The sequence below is a fragment of the Triticum dicoccoides genome, chromosome 2B (genome assembly GCF_002162155.2).
Source record: "Triticum dicoccoides isolate Atlit2015 ecotype Zavitan chromosome 2B, WEW_v2.0, whole genome shotgun sequence".
Taxonomy (NCBI): domain Eukaryota; kingdom Viridiplantae; phylum Streptophyta; class Magnoliopsida; order Poales; family Poaceae; genus Triticum; species Triticum dicoccoides.
This window is the reverse complement of record NC_041383.1, coordinates 321,201,776-321,217,694: the sequence shown is the minus strand read 5'-3', so window position 1 is coordinate 321,217,694 and position 15,919 is coordinate 321,201,776.

Below are 15,919 nucleotides of genomic sequence, written 5' to 3'. Positions count from 1 at the left end.
ATCGCAGTATCATGTCAGTAAAAATTTTGTTGGGTGCATTCATTTTAAAACAAACTAAGCAGTTCTTCAGTAGGGTAATCACACTGTTGCTTGATTTCTACACTTTTCTTTCTTATAAGAATATTTCCTTTGCACAACATTTTCTAGTATTTATTTTCAGCAACTTGTTTTCTGTAATTTTCTACTGCTTGGTTCTTTGTAGTTTCAGTCATTTTCTGTTTGAGCCTTTAATCTACAGTAATTTTAGTGTTTTAGAAATGCTTTTATTGGCCAGTGTACATGCTAAGCCCGCAGTGCTTTCAAACAAACTGGCCAGTTTTGTGCTTGTGGAATAAAAAAATTATGTGTTCTCTGCATTATCTCTGTGATTTTGCAGGTGCATCGGAGGTGAAATTCACTAGGCATGGGAAGATGAGTTGAAAATGAAGCTACTGTTAACATATCAGGTGCTTCAATATGTGTGTATTTTCCAGTATGTTATTTATAGTTAATTTGTACTGATTATACTATATTTTTAAGTGTAATTACATGTTTTTAATGGCTTCGCTGGTTGTCGTGTCACAGGTCGTGGAATATGCATGATGAGTACCACATGGAGAGACAAGCAGGACCACCACCTTATCAACTTCATTGGCGCGTTCCTGGCTGCCAACTCGTATCACCGGAACTTCCTGTCGGTATCTCCTGTAAGCATCTCTTCCTGCCCCGCAAGTCACAAATCCCGGATGATTTTGTGTTGTCTTAGCAAAAACTGATGAATTATGTGTGCTCCCGGACTTCATCTGCCACAATGGGGGGCTATCAGTTGCTTTCATCTTTGGTACGAGCTGGGACTCTGGGAATGGAGCTGCTATTTTTAGCAAGTGCGACACTCTTCCCTGCTATGTTTTACCGTTGCTAAAACTTAAACTTGTTGGTTACCAGTGCAATGACAACAAACTTGGCACATAATTGTCATATGCTACTCTTGCTAGTTAATTTGTGCTCATTGAACTATATGAGTTGTCTTTAGTTGCATCTTGTATGCCCATGCATTATCATGAAATAGTATGTCTCATACACTAGCTACAAAATTTGAATTTGCGGGCAAACTGCGGCATGACCGTTCCTAGCTAGTGGTTGAATCATAAAAAAAAATTGGTTTTTCTCTGAATAAATAGATATTTATGTACCTAGAAAAGATTTTTGGAAAAAATAAAGAGCATACTATAAGGCAGCTATAGTTCAAATTTGACCCGCTTCCAACTGAATCGGCGGAAATTTGTCTTTTTCATGAAAGGTGGATCAAAACTTTTGACACCCAACCATTTGGTCAATTGTACATTATAGATGGCCTATTATTTTAGAAAATTGATTTGTCCAATTTTGGAACAAATATATGGTAGGTCCTTCACAAAAAAACCTCATTTTGGGCACTTGAAAAATTGGTAAATGAATTTTTCGTCTGAAGAAAAATGAAAAAAATCCTTAGGCAATATTCTTTTCCATTCCAAGATGCACCCTTGTGCACGACATGAGATCATTTGAACAAACTATGTCATGAATGTGGCCACAAGATTGATCATTTGGCTTGGAAGCATTGAATCTTCACACATGATAACTCATTTGTGTGAGCACCTTTTTTAAATAATTACCGTATTATAAGTTTATTATTTTTTCTAGCATTTTGCTCACATATAATGACACAATGCGGAGGTTTTCCAAAAAAAAATTAAATTTTTTTCTGCCCGTTTCAAAATGCGGTCAAAACCGCGGCCATGACCATTCCTAACTAGTGGTTGAATCTTGGAAAGCTTTTGTTTTTTCTCTGATTAAATAGATACTTGTGTACGTAGAAATGACTTTTGCAAAATATAAAGAGCAAACTATAACGCAGCTGCAGTTCAAATTTGACACGTTTCCAACTGACTCAGCGGAAATTTGTCTTTTTCACGAGAGGTGTATCAAAACTTTTGACACCCAACCATTTGGTCAATTGTACGTTATATATGGCCTAATATTTTAGTAAATTCATTTGGTCCAATTTCCTACAAATATATGGTAGGTCCTTCACAAAAAAGTCATTTTGGGCACTCGAAAAAATGGAAAATGAATTTTTTGTCCAAAGAAAATGAAAACTTCCTTAGGCAACAATGTTTGACATTCCAAGATGCGCCCTTGTGGACGATATGAGGTCATTTGAACAAACTATGTCATGAATGTGGCCATAAGATTGATCATTTGGCTTGGAAGCCATGAATCTTCACACATGATAGCTCATTTCTGTGAACACTTTTTTAAAATAATTACCGTATTACAAGTTTATTATTTTTTCTGGCTACTTGGTCACATATATTGACACAATGCAGAGGTCTTCCATTTCTTAAATTTCTTTTTAATTTTTCATGCTCGTTTCAAAATGCTGTGAAAACCACGGGCATGACTGTTCCTATCTACTGGTTGAATCTTGGAATTTTTTTTGTGTTTCTCTCATTAAATAGATAGTAATGTACCTAGAAATTATTTTTGGAAAAAATAAAGAGCAAACTATGAGGGAGCTGCAGTTCAAATTTGACCCACTTTCAAGTGAATCGGCAGAAACTTGTCTTTTTCACGATAGGTGGATAAGAACTTGTGAGACCCAACCATTTGGTCAATTGTACATTAAATATGTCCTAATATTTTATAAAAATGATTTGGTCCAATTTTGCAACAAATATACTGTAGGTCTTTCAAAAAAACTTATTTTGGGCAGTCAAAAAATGGAAAATTGATTACGACCATTTTAGATGGCCATAACGTCATCAAAGCCTGCACTTCGTTCTAATTGTTCTATGGGCATGTCACGCAGATCAAGCATTAGAGACCGTCGGATACTGCCAGATCCAACGGCCCACACCCACCAGAAGCAGCTCCCCTCACCTACACCACATGCCGTTGAGGACACTGACATGTGGGCCTAATTTCTCGCGGGCCCACCAGTTAGTGGTCGAATGCCACCACTCACCCACCGCACACCACTCCTCCCCCCTCTCCCCTCTCCTCCACACACCACTCCTCCCCCCATGACACGCAGCCCAAACCCTAACGCTCTCCCCGATCCAGATCGACGCCGCCACCCCTCTCTAACCCTAGCTTCTCGTCGCCGGCGGCGGCGCCCTCCTTCCCTCGCCCTCTCCTCTTCCCCTCCTCAGGGGCGCCTCCACCATGCCATGGATCCCGGTGACCCACCCCATCTCCGCGCCTGCCTCGGCAACCACCTCCGCTGCGCGTCCGAGTCCCATCGGTGTTCGCGCCGGCTCCGTCTCCGTCTCCTTTCCTGGGAGGTGACCTGCACCCGGCCCCGACGCGGGGGAGGGGTGGCGGCGGCCTCGTGTAGATCCCATAGGGATCCCGTTCGAATCACGGCACGGATGCATGCCCCAGACGCCATGACCTCGTCTCCCTCCCCTCCTCTAATCAGGAAGGAGAGGTCAGGCCCCGACCATGAACTCGCTCTGCCTGGGACACCGCTCGCCATCAAGGTCACCCCCACCCTGCTACCTCTTGAGCACTGTGTTGGTTTTCCCTTGAAGAGGAAAGGGTGATGCAGCAAAGTAGCGTAAGTATTTCCCTCAGTTTTTGAGAACCAAGGTATCAATCCAGTAGGAGGCTCCTCACAAGTCCCTCGTCCCTACACAAACAAACAAGAACCTCACAACCAACGTGATAAAGGGGTTGTCAATCCCTTCATGACCACTTGCGAAAGTGAGATCTCATAGAGATAATAAGATAAGATTAATATTTTTGGTATTTTTATGATATAGATTGGAAAGTAAAGATTGCAAAGTAAAGTAGATTGGAAACTTATATGATAAAAGATAGACCCGGGGGCCATAGGTTTCACTAGTGGGTTCTCTCAAGATATCATAAGTATTACGGTGGGTGAACATATTACTATCGAGCAATTGATAGAAAAGTGCATAGTTCTGAGATTATCTAGGCATGATCATGTATATAGGCATCATGTCCGCGACAAGTAGACCGAAACGATTCTGCATCTACTACTATTACTCCACACATCGACCACTATCCAGCATGCATCTAGAGTATTAAGTTCATAAGAACAGAGTAACACATTAGGCAAGATGACATGATGTAGAGGGATAAACTCAAGCAATATGATATAAACCCCATCTTTTTATCCTCAATGGCAACAATACAATACATGCCTTGCTGCCCCTGCTATCACTGGGAAAGGACACCGCAAGATTGAACCCAAAGCAAACCACTTCTCCCATTGCAAGAAAGATCAATCTAGTAGGCCAAACCAAACTGATAATTCGAAGAGACTTGCAAAGATAACCAATCATACATAAAAGAATTTAGAGGAGATTCAAATATTTCTCATAGATAAACTTGATCATAAACCCACAATTCATCGGATCTTGACAAACACACCGCAAAAAGAGTTACATCGAATAGATCTCCAGGAAGATCGAGGAGAAATTTGTATTGAGATTTAAAGAGAGAGAAGAAGCCATCTAGCTAATAACTATGGACCTGAAGGTCTATGGTATACTACTCACAACTCATCGGAGAGGCCTTGGCGATGATGTAGAATCCCTCCATGATCGATCCCCCCTTCAGCGGAGCACCAGAAAAGGCTCCAAGATGGGATCTCACGGGTACAGAAGGTTGCGGCGGTGGAAATAGGTTTTCATGGTGCTCCTGGATGTTTTCAGGGTATAGAGGTATATATAGGCGAAGGAGGTCGGTCAGGGGAGCCACGAGGGTCCCACGAGGGTGAGGGCGCGCCCACCCCCCTAGGGCGTGCCTTGCACCCTCGTGGCCGCCTCAGCTGCTTCTTGACGTCCACTCCAAGTCTCCTGGATTGCGTTTGTTCCAAAAAGATCGCTCCCAAAGGTTTCATTCCGTTTGGACTCCGTTTGATATTCCTTTTCTGTGAAACACTGAAATAGGCAAAAAAAACAGCAATTTGGGCTGGGCCTCCGGTTAGTAGGTTAGTCGCAAAAATGCTATAAAAGTGTAATGTAAAGCCCATAAACATCCAAAACGGGTAATATAATAGCATGGAGAAATCAAAAATTATAGATACGTTGCAGACGTAACACACCCCCTCACCCTCTCTCTAAGATGTACCTGTACATGTAGCTGTCGTGATGGATTCCCCTAGGATTTTTCTGTTGTAGATGTATCAGTGGTATGTGCATGACCCCCAATCCCCCATCGATTTGGCATCTGCTTCTGATGGTAGGTGATCTTGTTTGATCCGTGTGAGTGTGATTCTTCTAGTGGTTTGTTATGTGGTTAATAGTGGTGACAGGTGTTTGATTTGCCCTGATAGGTGCTCTCTAAGGTGATTCGTCTAGCTCGTTTCATGTATATGTATGCCCAGATGCTCAAATCAAACATCCTGAAAATTCAAATGCAATTCCCTGGTCCTTTTGGTCTGCTAGCATTATGGAACCTTTCATTTTGTGTTTGTCTTTGTTGGGTCTGCTAGCATTTTTAAACCTTTCATTTTGGGTTGTCTTTGTTGGGTATGTATTGCTTCCATTTTACCATTTCAAGACTAAATGGAAATGATTGAAAATTAAGTGTATTCAGTGTTCTGAAACCTATGTGTTTTTATTGGGAATTTTGTGTATTTTATTGAATTTTAAACTATGATTACAATGTATTTTTCAATGTAGTTACAGTGGGCATCTAAGTGCAATTTCTTAGTTTTTGCACTGTATTTTTGCAGTCAAACTGAATTGTGATTCATTGATTTTTTATAGTGTAAGTACGGTGTTTTTTTAGTGTAATTAAACCTGGAATCTAAGTGTATTTACTGTAGGCATTTTCAGTGGAATCACAATGCTTTTATATTGTAATTACACTAGAATTTTAAGTGTAATTACAGTGCTTTATATTGTAATTGCACTAGAATTTTAATTGTAATCACATTGGGTATTTCATAATAATCGCAGTGTCATGTCAGTAAAAATTTTGTTGGGTGCATTTATTTTAAAACAAACTAAGCAGTTCTTCAGTAGGGTAATCACACTGTTGCTTGATTTCTACACTTTTCTTTCTTATAAGAATATTTCCTTTGCACAACATTTTCTAGTATGTATTTTCAGCAACTTGTTTTCTGTAATTTTCTACTGCTTGGTTCTTTGTAGTTTCAGTCATTTTCTGTTTGAGCCTTTAATCTACAGTAATTTTAGTGCTTTAGAAATGCTTTTATTGGCCAGTGTACATGCTAAGCCCGCAGTGCTTTCAAACAAACTGGCCAGTTTTGTGCTTGTGGAATAAAAAATTTATGTGTTATCTGCATTATCTCTGTGATTTTGCAGGTGCATCGGAGGTGAAATTCACTAGGCATGGGAAGATGAGTTGAAAATGAAGCTACTGTTAACATATCAGGTGCTTCAATATGTGTGTATTTTCCAGTATGTTATTTATAGTTAATTTGTACTGATTATACTATATTTTTAAGTGTAATTACATGTTTTTAATGGCTTCGCTGGTTGTCGTGTCACAGGTCGTGGAATATGCATGATGAGTACCGCATGGAGAGACAAGCAGGACCACCACCTTATCAACTTCATTAGCGCGTTCCTGGCTGCCAACTCGTATCACCAGAACTTCCTGTCGGTATCTCCTGTAAGCATCTCTTCCTGCCCCGCAAGTCACAAATCACGGATGATTTTGTGTTGTCTTAGCAAAAACTGATGAATTATGTGTGCTCCAGGACATCATCTGCCACAATGGGGGGCTATCAGTTGCTTTCATCTTTGGTACGAGCTGGGACTCTGGGAATGGAGCTGCTATTTTTAGCAAGTGCGACACTCTTCCCTGCTATGTTTTACGGTTACTAAAACATAAACTTGTTGGTTACCAGTGCAATGACAACAAACTTGGCACATAATTGTCATATGCTACTCTTGCTAGTTAATTTGTGCTCATTGAACTATATGAGTTGTCTTTAGTTGCATCTTGTATGCCCATGCATTAGCATGAAATAGTATGTCTCATACACTAGCTACAAAATTTGAATTTGTGGGCAAACTGCGGCATGACCGTTCCTAGCTAGTGGTTGAATCATCAAAAAAAATTGGTTTTTCTCTGAATAAATAGATACTTATGTACCTAGAAAAGATTTTTGGAAAAAATAAAGAGCATACTATAAGGCAGCTATAGTTCAAATTTGACCCGCTTCCAACTGAATCGGCGGAAATTTGTCTTTTTCATGAAAGGCGAATCAAAACTTTTGACACCCAACCATTTGGTCAATTGTACATTATAGATGGCCTATTATTTTTGAAAATTGATTTGTCCAATTTTGGAACAAATATATGGTAGGTCCTTCACAAAAAAACCTCATTTTGGGCACTTGAAAAATTGGTAAATGAATTTTTCGTCCGAAGAAAAATGAAAAAAATCCTTAGGCAATATTCTTTTCCATTCCAAGATGCACCCTTGTGCACGACATGAGATCATTTGAACAAACTATGTCATGAATGTGGCCACAAGATTGATCATTTGGCTTGGAAGCATTGAATCTTCACACATGATAACTCATTTGTGTGAGCACCTTTTTTAAATAATTACCGTATTATAAGTTTATTATTTTTTCTAGCATTTTGCTCACATATAATGACACAATGCGGAGGTTTTCCAAAAAAAAATTAAATTTTTTTCTGCCCGTTTCAAAATGCGGTCAAAACCGCGGCCATGACCATTCCTAACTAGTGGTTGAATCTTGGAAAGCTTTTGTTTTTTCTCTGATTAAATAGATACTTGTGTACGTAGAAATGACTTTTGCAAAATATAAAGAGCAAACTATAACGCAGCTGCAGTTCAAATTTGACACGTTTCCAACTGACTCAGCGGAAATTTGTCTTTTTCACGAGAGGTGTATCAAAACTTTTGACACCCAACCATTTGGTCAATTGTACGTTATATATGGCCTAATATTTTAGTAAATTCATTTGGTCCAATTTTCTACAAATATATGGTAGGTCCTTCACAAAAAAGTCATTTTGGGCACTCGAAAAAATGGAAAATGATTTTTTTGTCCAAAGAAAATGAAAACTTCCTTAGGCAACAATGTTTGACATTCCAAGATGCGCCCTTGTGGACGATATGAGGTCATTTGAACAAACTATGTCATGAATGTGGCCATAAGATTGATCATTTGGCTTGGAAGCCATGAATCTTCACACATGATAGCTCATTTCTGTGAACACTTTTTTAAAATAATTACCGTATTACAAGTTTATTATTTTTTCTGGCTACTTGGTCACATATATTGACACAATGCAGAGGTCTTCCATTTCTTAAATTTCTTTTTAATTTTTCATGCTCGTTTCAAAATGCTGTGAAAACCACGGGCATGACTGTTCCTATCTACTGGTTGAATCTTGGAATTTTTTTTGTGTTTCTCTCATTAAATAGATAGTAATGTACCTAGAAATTATTTTTGGAAAAAATAAAGAGCAAACTATGAGGGAGCTGCAGTTCAAATTTGACCCACTTTCAAGTGAATCGGCAGAAACTTGTCTTTTTCACGATAGGTGGATAAGAACTTGTGAGACCCAACCATTTGGTCAATTGTACATAAAATATGGCCTAATATTTTATAAAAATGATTTGGTCCAATTTTGCAACAAATATACTGTAGGTCTTTCAAAAAAAACTTATTTTGGGCACTCAAAAAATGGAAAATTGATTACGACCATTTTAGATGGCCATAACGTCATCAAAGCCTGCACTTCGTTCTAATTGGTCTATGGGCATCTCACGCAGATCAAGCATTAGAGACCGTCGGATACTGCCAGATCCAACGGCCCACACCCACCCACACCCACCAGAAGCAGCTCCCCTCACCTACACCACATGCCGTTGAGGACACTGACATTTGGGCCTAATTTCTCGCAGGCCCACCTGTTAGTGGTCGAATGCCACCACTCACCCACCACACACCACTCCTCCCCCCTCTCCCCTCTCCGCCCCACACCACTCCTCCCCCCATGATTCGCAGCCCAAACCCTAACCTCTCTCCTCGATCCAGATCGACGCCGCCACCCCTCTCTAACCCTAGCTTCTCGTCGCCGGCGGCGGCGCCCTCCTTCCCTCGCCCTCTCCTCTTCCCCTCCTCAGGGGCGCCTCCACCACTCCATGGATCCCGGTGACCCACCCCATCACCGCGCTTGCCTCGGCAACCACCTCCGCCGCGCGTCCGAGTCCCATCTGTGTTCACGCCGGCTCCGTCTCCGTCTCCTTTCCTGGGAGGTGACCTGCACCCGGCCCCGATGCGGGGGAGGGGTGGCGGCGGCCTCGTGTAGATCCCATCGGGATGCCGTCCGGATCACGGCACAGACGCATGCCCCAGACGCCATGACCTCGTCTCCCTCCCCTCCTCTAATCAGGAAGGAGAGGTCAGGCCCCGACCATGAACTCGCTCTGCCTGGGACACCGCTCGCCAACAAGGTCACCCCCACCCTGCTACCTCTTGAGCACTGTGTTGGTTTTCCCTTGAAGAGGAAAGGGTGATGCAGCAAAGTAACGTAAGTATTTCCCTCGGTTTTTGAGAACCAAGGTATCAATCCAGTAGGAGGCTCCTCACAAGTCCCTCGTACCTACACAAACGAACAAGAACCTCACAACCAACGCGATAAAGGGGTTGTCAATCCCTTCATGACCACTTGCGAAAGTGAGATCTGATAGAGATAATAAGATAAGATTAATATTTTTGGTATTTTTATGGTATAGATTGGAAAGTAAAGATTGCAAAATAAAGTAGATCGGAAACTTATATGATAAAAGATAGACCCGAGGGCCATAGGTTTCACTAGTGGATTCTCTCAAGATAGCATAAGTATTACGGTAGGTGAACATATTACTATCGAGCAATTGATAGAAAAGTGCATAGTTCTGAGATTATCTAGGCATGATCATGTATATAGGCATCATGTCCATGACAAGTAGACCGAAACGATTCTGCATCTACTACTATTACTCCACACATCGACCACTATCCAGCATGCATCTAGAGTATTAAGTTCATAAGAACAGAGTAACACATTAGGCAAGATGACATGATGTAGAGGGATAAACTCAAGCAATATGATATAAACCCCATCTTTTTATCCTCAATGGCAACAATACAATACGTGCCTTGCTGCCCCTGCTATCACTGGGAAAGGACACCGCAAGATTGAACCCAAAGCAAACCACTTCTCCCATTGCTAGAAAGATCAATCTTGTAGGCCGAACCAAACTGATAATTCGAAGAGACTTGCAAAGATAACCAATCATACATAAAAGAATTCAGAGGAGATACAAATATTTCTCATAGATAAACTTGATCATAAACCCACAATTCATCAGATCTCGACAAACACACCGCAAAAAGAGTTACATCGAATAGATCTCCAAGAAGATTGAGGAGAACTTTGTATTGAGATTCAAAGAGAGAGAAGAAGCCATCTAGCTAATAACTATGGACCCGAAGGTCTGTGGTAAACTACTCACAACTCATCGGAGAGGCCTTGGTGATGATGTAGAAGCCCTCCGTGATCGATTCCCCCTCTGGCGGAGCGCCAGAAAAGGCTCCAAGATCGGATCTCACGGGTACAGAAGGTTGCAGCGGTGGAAATAGGTTTTCGTGGTGCTCCTGGGTGTTTTCAGGGTATGGAGGTATATATAGGCGAAGGAGGTCGGTCAGGGGAGCCACGAGGGGCCCACGAGGGTGGGGGCATGCCCACCCCCCTAGGGCGCGCCTTGCACCCTCGTGGCCGCCTCAGCTACTTCTTTACGTCCACACCAAGTCTCCTTGATTGCGTTTGTTCCGAAAAGATCGCTCCCGAAGGTTTCATTCCGTTTGGGCTCCGTTTGATATTGCTTTTCTATGAAACACAGAAATAGGCAAAAAACAAAAATTTGGGCTGGGCCTTCGGTTAGTTGGTTAGCCCAAAAATGCTATGAAAGTGTAAAGTAAAGCCCATAAACATCCAAAACGGGTTATATAATAGCATGGAGCAATCAAAGATTATAGATACATTACAGACGTATCACACCCCCTCACCCTCTCTCTAAGATGTACCTGTACATGTAGCTGTCGCAATGGATTCCCCTCGGATTTTTCTGTTGTAGATGTATCAGTGGTAGGTGCATGACACCCACTCCCCCATCGATTTGGCATCTGCTTCTGACGGTAGGTGATCTTGTTTGTTCCATGTGAGTGTGTGAGTGTGATTCACCTAGCGGTTTGTTATGTAGTTAATAGTGGTGACATGTGTTTGATTTGCGCTGATAGGTGCTCTCTAAGTTGATTTATTCTGGCTCGTTTCATGTATATGTATGCCCAGATGCTCAAATGAAACATCCTGAAAATTCAACTGCAATCCCATGGTCCTTTTGGTTGTCTTTGTTTGGGCTGCTAGCATTGTGGAACCTTTCATTTTGTGTTTGTCTTTGTTGGGTCTGCTAGCATTTTTAAACCTTTCATTCTGGGTTGTCTTTGTTGGGTATGTATTGCTTCCATTTTACCATTTGAAGACTAAATGGAAATGATTGAAACTTAAGTGTATTTACTGTTCTGAAACCTATGTGTTTTTATTGGGAATTTAGTGTATTTTACTGAATTTTAAACTATGATTACAGTGTATTTTTTAATGTAGTTATAGTGGGCATTTAATTGCAATTTTTTATTTTTTGCACTGTATTTTTGCAGTCAAACTGAATTGTGATTCATTGATTTTTTTATAGTGTAAGTACAATGTTTTTTTAGTGTAATTACACCTGGAATCTAAGTGTATTTACTATAGGCATTTTCAGTGGAATCACAGTGCTTTTCTATTGTAATTACACTTGAATTTTAAGTGTAATTACAGTGCTTCATATTGCAATTGCACTAGAATTTGAAGTGTAATCACAGTGGGTATTTCATAATAATCGCAATGTCATTTCAGTGAATTTTTTGTTGGGTGCATTCATTTCAAAACAAACTAAGCAGTTCTTTAGTAGGGTAATCACACGGTTGCTTGATTTCTACACTTGTATTTCTTATAAGAATATTTCCTTTGCACAACATTTTCTAGTATGTATTTTCAGCAGCTTGTTTTTCTGTAATTTTCTACTGCTTGGTTCTTTGTAGCTTCAGTCATTTTATGTTTGAGCCTTTCAGCTACAGTAATTTTAGTGCTTTAGAAATGCTTTTCTTGGATAGTGTACATGCTAAGCCCCCAGTGCTTTCAAACAAACTGGTTAGTTTTATGCTTGTGGAATAAAAAAATTATGTGGTCTCTGCATTATCTCTGTGATTTTGTAGGTGCATCAGAGGTAAAATTCACTAGGCACGGGAAGATGAGTTGAAATTTGTCAGCGTTCTGGGAACGGGGGTACCCAGACTTGCCTGCCTGCGGCCTGCGGCGTGGCTCAGGGAGTGGCCCAGTACGGCCCATCTTCATCAACACATACTCAAGACCCTCGCGAGGGGCCAAGCCTAGCGGGGCGGACGACAAGAGGCTTCCTCGGGCACAGCCTCGTCAGGCTGGCTCACAAGGAGGCGGGGAGGTCAAGGCGGGGTACCTCGCGAGGTGCCCATGACGCAAGCCATGACGACCAAGGCCAGGCGGGCGCCAGGCGGGCACCGGCCTGCACAGAGTCCTTGTTTCCTCTTTGGTGCAAAGGGGGCAAGCGCAGGAAAGAGTATCAAGCAAAGGGAACCATTTCAGGTGCAACAAGACCAAGACCAGCAGGGCGGCAGGATGGAGGTCATCGTGGAGCCCAAGCCGGCGTCACCGTCAGGGTCTTTGGCAGGTGAGGACTGACTTTAGTCAGGATAAGTGTACTAGATGTTCCCCTTCAAAATGGCCAATTGTTGGCGCCCTTCCCGCTCAATATTTGGGAAGAGGCCCAGGGCCACGCTCTATAAATAGAGCTAGCCACTGCAGAGTGGAGGGAGGAGATTTTGGGTAGGCTAGTGAGAGAGAGAGGCGACTGAACTCACCCAAGTAGTTCATCGCACCAGCCAAGAACAGCCCCTCGCGAGGTTGTTCTTCCTTCTACTATTCATCATCAGCCCCTGAGGCAATCCACCACACCATAAAACTGGAGTAGGGTATTACACCACAATGGTGGCCTGAACCAGTATAATCTCGTGTCCCTTGTGTTGTTCTTCGTGTAGTTTAGATCCTTGCGAGGCGACGAGACGTGGGTAGGCAGGAGGTGTGATCTTCGCATGCACCCCAGAGGTCGAACCTTGAGGGTCTGCCGAAACCCGAAATCCGACAAAATTGAAGGTACTGTTAACATATCTGGTGCTTAAATATGTGTGTATTTTCCAGTATTTTATTTGCAGTCCATTTGGACTGATTATACTATATTTTTAAGTGTAATTACATGTTTTTAATGTCTCCGCTGGTTGTTGTGTCACAGGTCGTGAAATATGCATGATGAGTACCACATGGAGGGACAAGCAGGACCACCACCTTATCAACTTCATTGGCGCGTTCCTGGCTGCCAACTAGTATCACCAGAACTTCATGTCGATATCTCCTGTAAGCATCTCTTCTTTCCCTGCAAGTCACAAATCGCGGATGATTCTATGTTGTCTTAGCAAAAACTAATGAAGTCGGTGTGCTCCAGGACTTCATCTGCAACAATGGGGGGCTATCAGTTGCTTTCATCTTTGAGACGAGCTGGGACTATGGGAATGGAGCTGCTATTTTTAGCAAGTGCGACACTCTTCCCTGCTATGTTTTACGGTTACTAAAACTTAAACTTGTTGGTTACCAGTGCAATGACAACAAACTTGGCACATAATTGTCATATGCTACTCTTGCTTGTTAATTTGTGCTCATTGAACTATATGAGTTGTCTTTAGTTGCATCTTGTATGCCCATGCATTAGCATGAAATAGTATGTCTCATACACTAGATACAAAATTTGAAACTTCGAAGTAGTACGACATGCAACGTGATGGAACTTTCATGCTCTGCCGTTGACCTACCATGAATATATATTACTACAGCAGCCTATTACTATTACTACATGCCATCTTTTTATTTTCAGTAGTGATTTTGATGCAACCTGATGGAGTTGAGAATAAGATGTTATAGTCTAAATATATGATGCAAAGTATGTTGTATTTACACACTTGTATCAAACTGCAGCAACCGCACAGGTGAGTTGAGGTAGGGGATAGAGAGGTTGAGCCGCTCAGGTGCTGATAATGTACAGCGGCGCTCTTTCCAACGTCGACCCGACCAAACCAATGATGCAAGGCTTCTGCTGTTGCTGCTACATGTCTTCATCAACTTAGTTGTTCCACAAGGAGAGATATAAATCCTTCACTTGTGAGGGAGTCCTGGATTAAGGGGTCCTTGGATAGCCAGACTATATGCGTATGCCGGACTGTTGGGCTATGAATATACAAGATAAAAGACTTCGGCCCGTGTCCGGATGGGACTCTTCTTTGCGTGGAAGGCAAGCTTGGCGATTTGGATGTGAAGATTCCTTTCCCTGTAACCGACTCAGTGTAACCCTAGCCCCCTCAAGTGTCTATATAAACCGAAGGGTTTACTCCGTAGGACAAGAACAATCATAACCATAGGCTAGCTTCCAGGGTTTTGCCTCTACGATCTCGTGGTAGATCAACTCTTTTAATACTCATATCATCAAGATCAATCAAGCAGGAAGTAGGGTATTACGTCCATCGAGAGGGACCGAACCTAGGTAAACATTGTGTCCCCCGCCTCATATTACCATTAGCCTTAGACGCACTGTTCGGGACCCCCTAACCGAGATCCGCTAGTTCTGATACCGACATTGGTTCTTTCATTGAGAGTTCCACTGTGTCGTCACCATAAGGCATGATGGCTCCTTCAATCATCTACAACAACGCCGTCCAGGGTGGAGTTTTTCTCCCCGGACAGATCTTCGTATTCGGCGGCTTCGCACTGCGGACCAACTCGCTTGGCCATCTGGAGCAGATCAACAGCTATGCCCCTGGACATCAGGTCAGGTTTGGAAGCTTGAACCACACTGCCGACACCCGCGGAGACTTGATCTTCGACAGATTCGAGCCTATGGCAGCCGCGCCCCGCCGCCACAGTGAACATGATCTAAATCTGTCATCAGACTATGTGCGGGAGATTGCGCTTGTAACCGCACTGGCCCGAGGTCTAGAGCAGAGCGCGCCATCCAAGGATGGGAGGCTCAACCTCGCCATGGAAGCCGTGGACTCAACGACGCTAGAGCCAAACACAGATCTGACCTCCAACGAGGCCTGTGTCGTTGGAACCTCGGACTCTTCTCCGGCCATAGGCTCCGAACCGCGTGTATCCGCACCCATCGAATATGACCGAGCACCGATCTTAGAGTTCAGCTCCGCGGACATCTTTCAACACTCACCCTTAGGCAATGTGTTAAACACATTAAAGTCTCTCTCCTTGTCAGGAGATCCTTGGCCGAACTATGTTTGGCTTGAGTGGGAAGCAGACGACGAAGAACTTCAGTACCCACCCACCACCCACTTGATAGCCACTGTCAACAATTTGACCGACATGCTTGATTTTGACTCTGAAGACATCGACGGTATGGATGACGATGCCAGAGAAGAACAGGAACCACTACCCACAGGGCGATGGACAGCCACCTCCTCATACGATATATACATGGTGGATACACCCAAAGAAGACAATGGCGATGACATAAAAGATCCGGTTGAGGATAAACTTCCTGAGAAGCAGTCTAAGTGCCGACGTCAGCGGCGCCGCTCTAAATCACGCAATGGTAAAAATAGCGATCCGTCACAAGAGAGTATAGCACTCCGGACGATGTCGAAGACAACGAAGACCCCGCCAAGCCAAGTTTCGAACAGGCTGGACGGGAAGATGGGCGAGCCAGCCCCGATGAACAGGCCGTGAACGACGACTCAGAA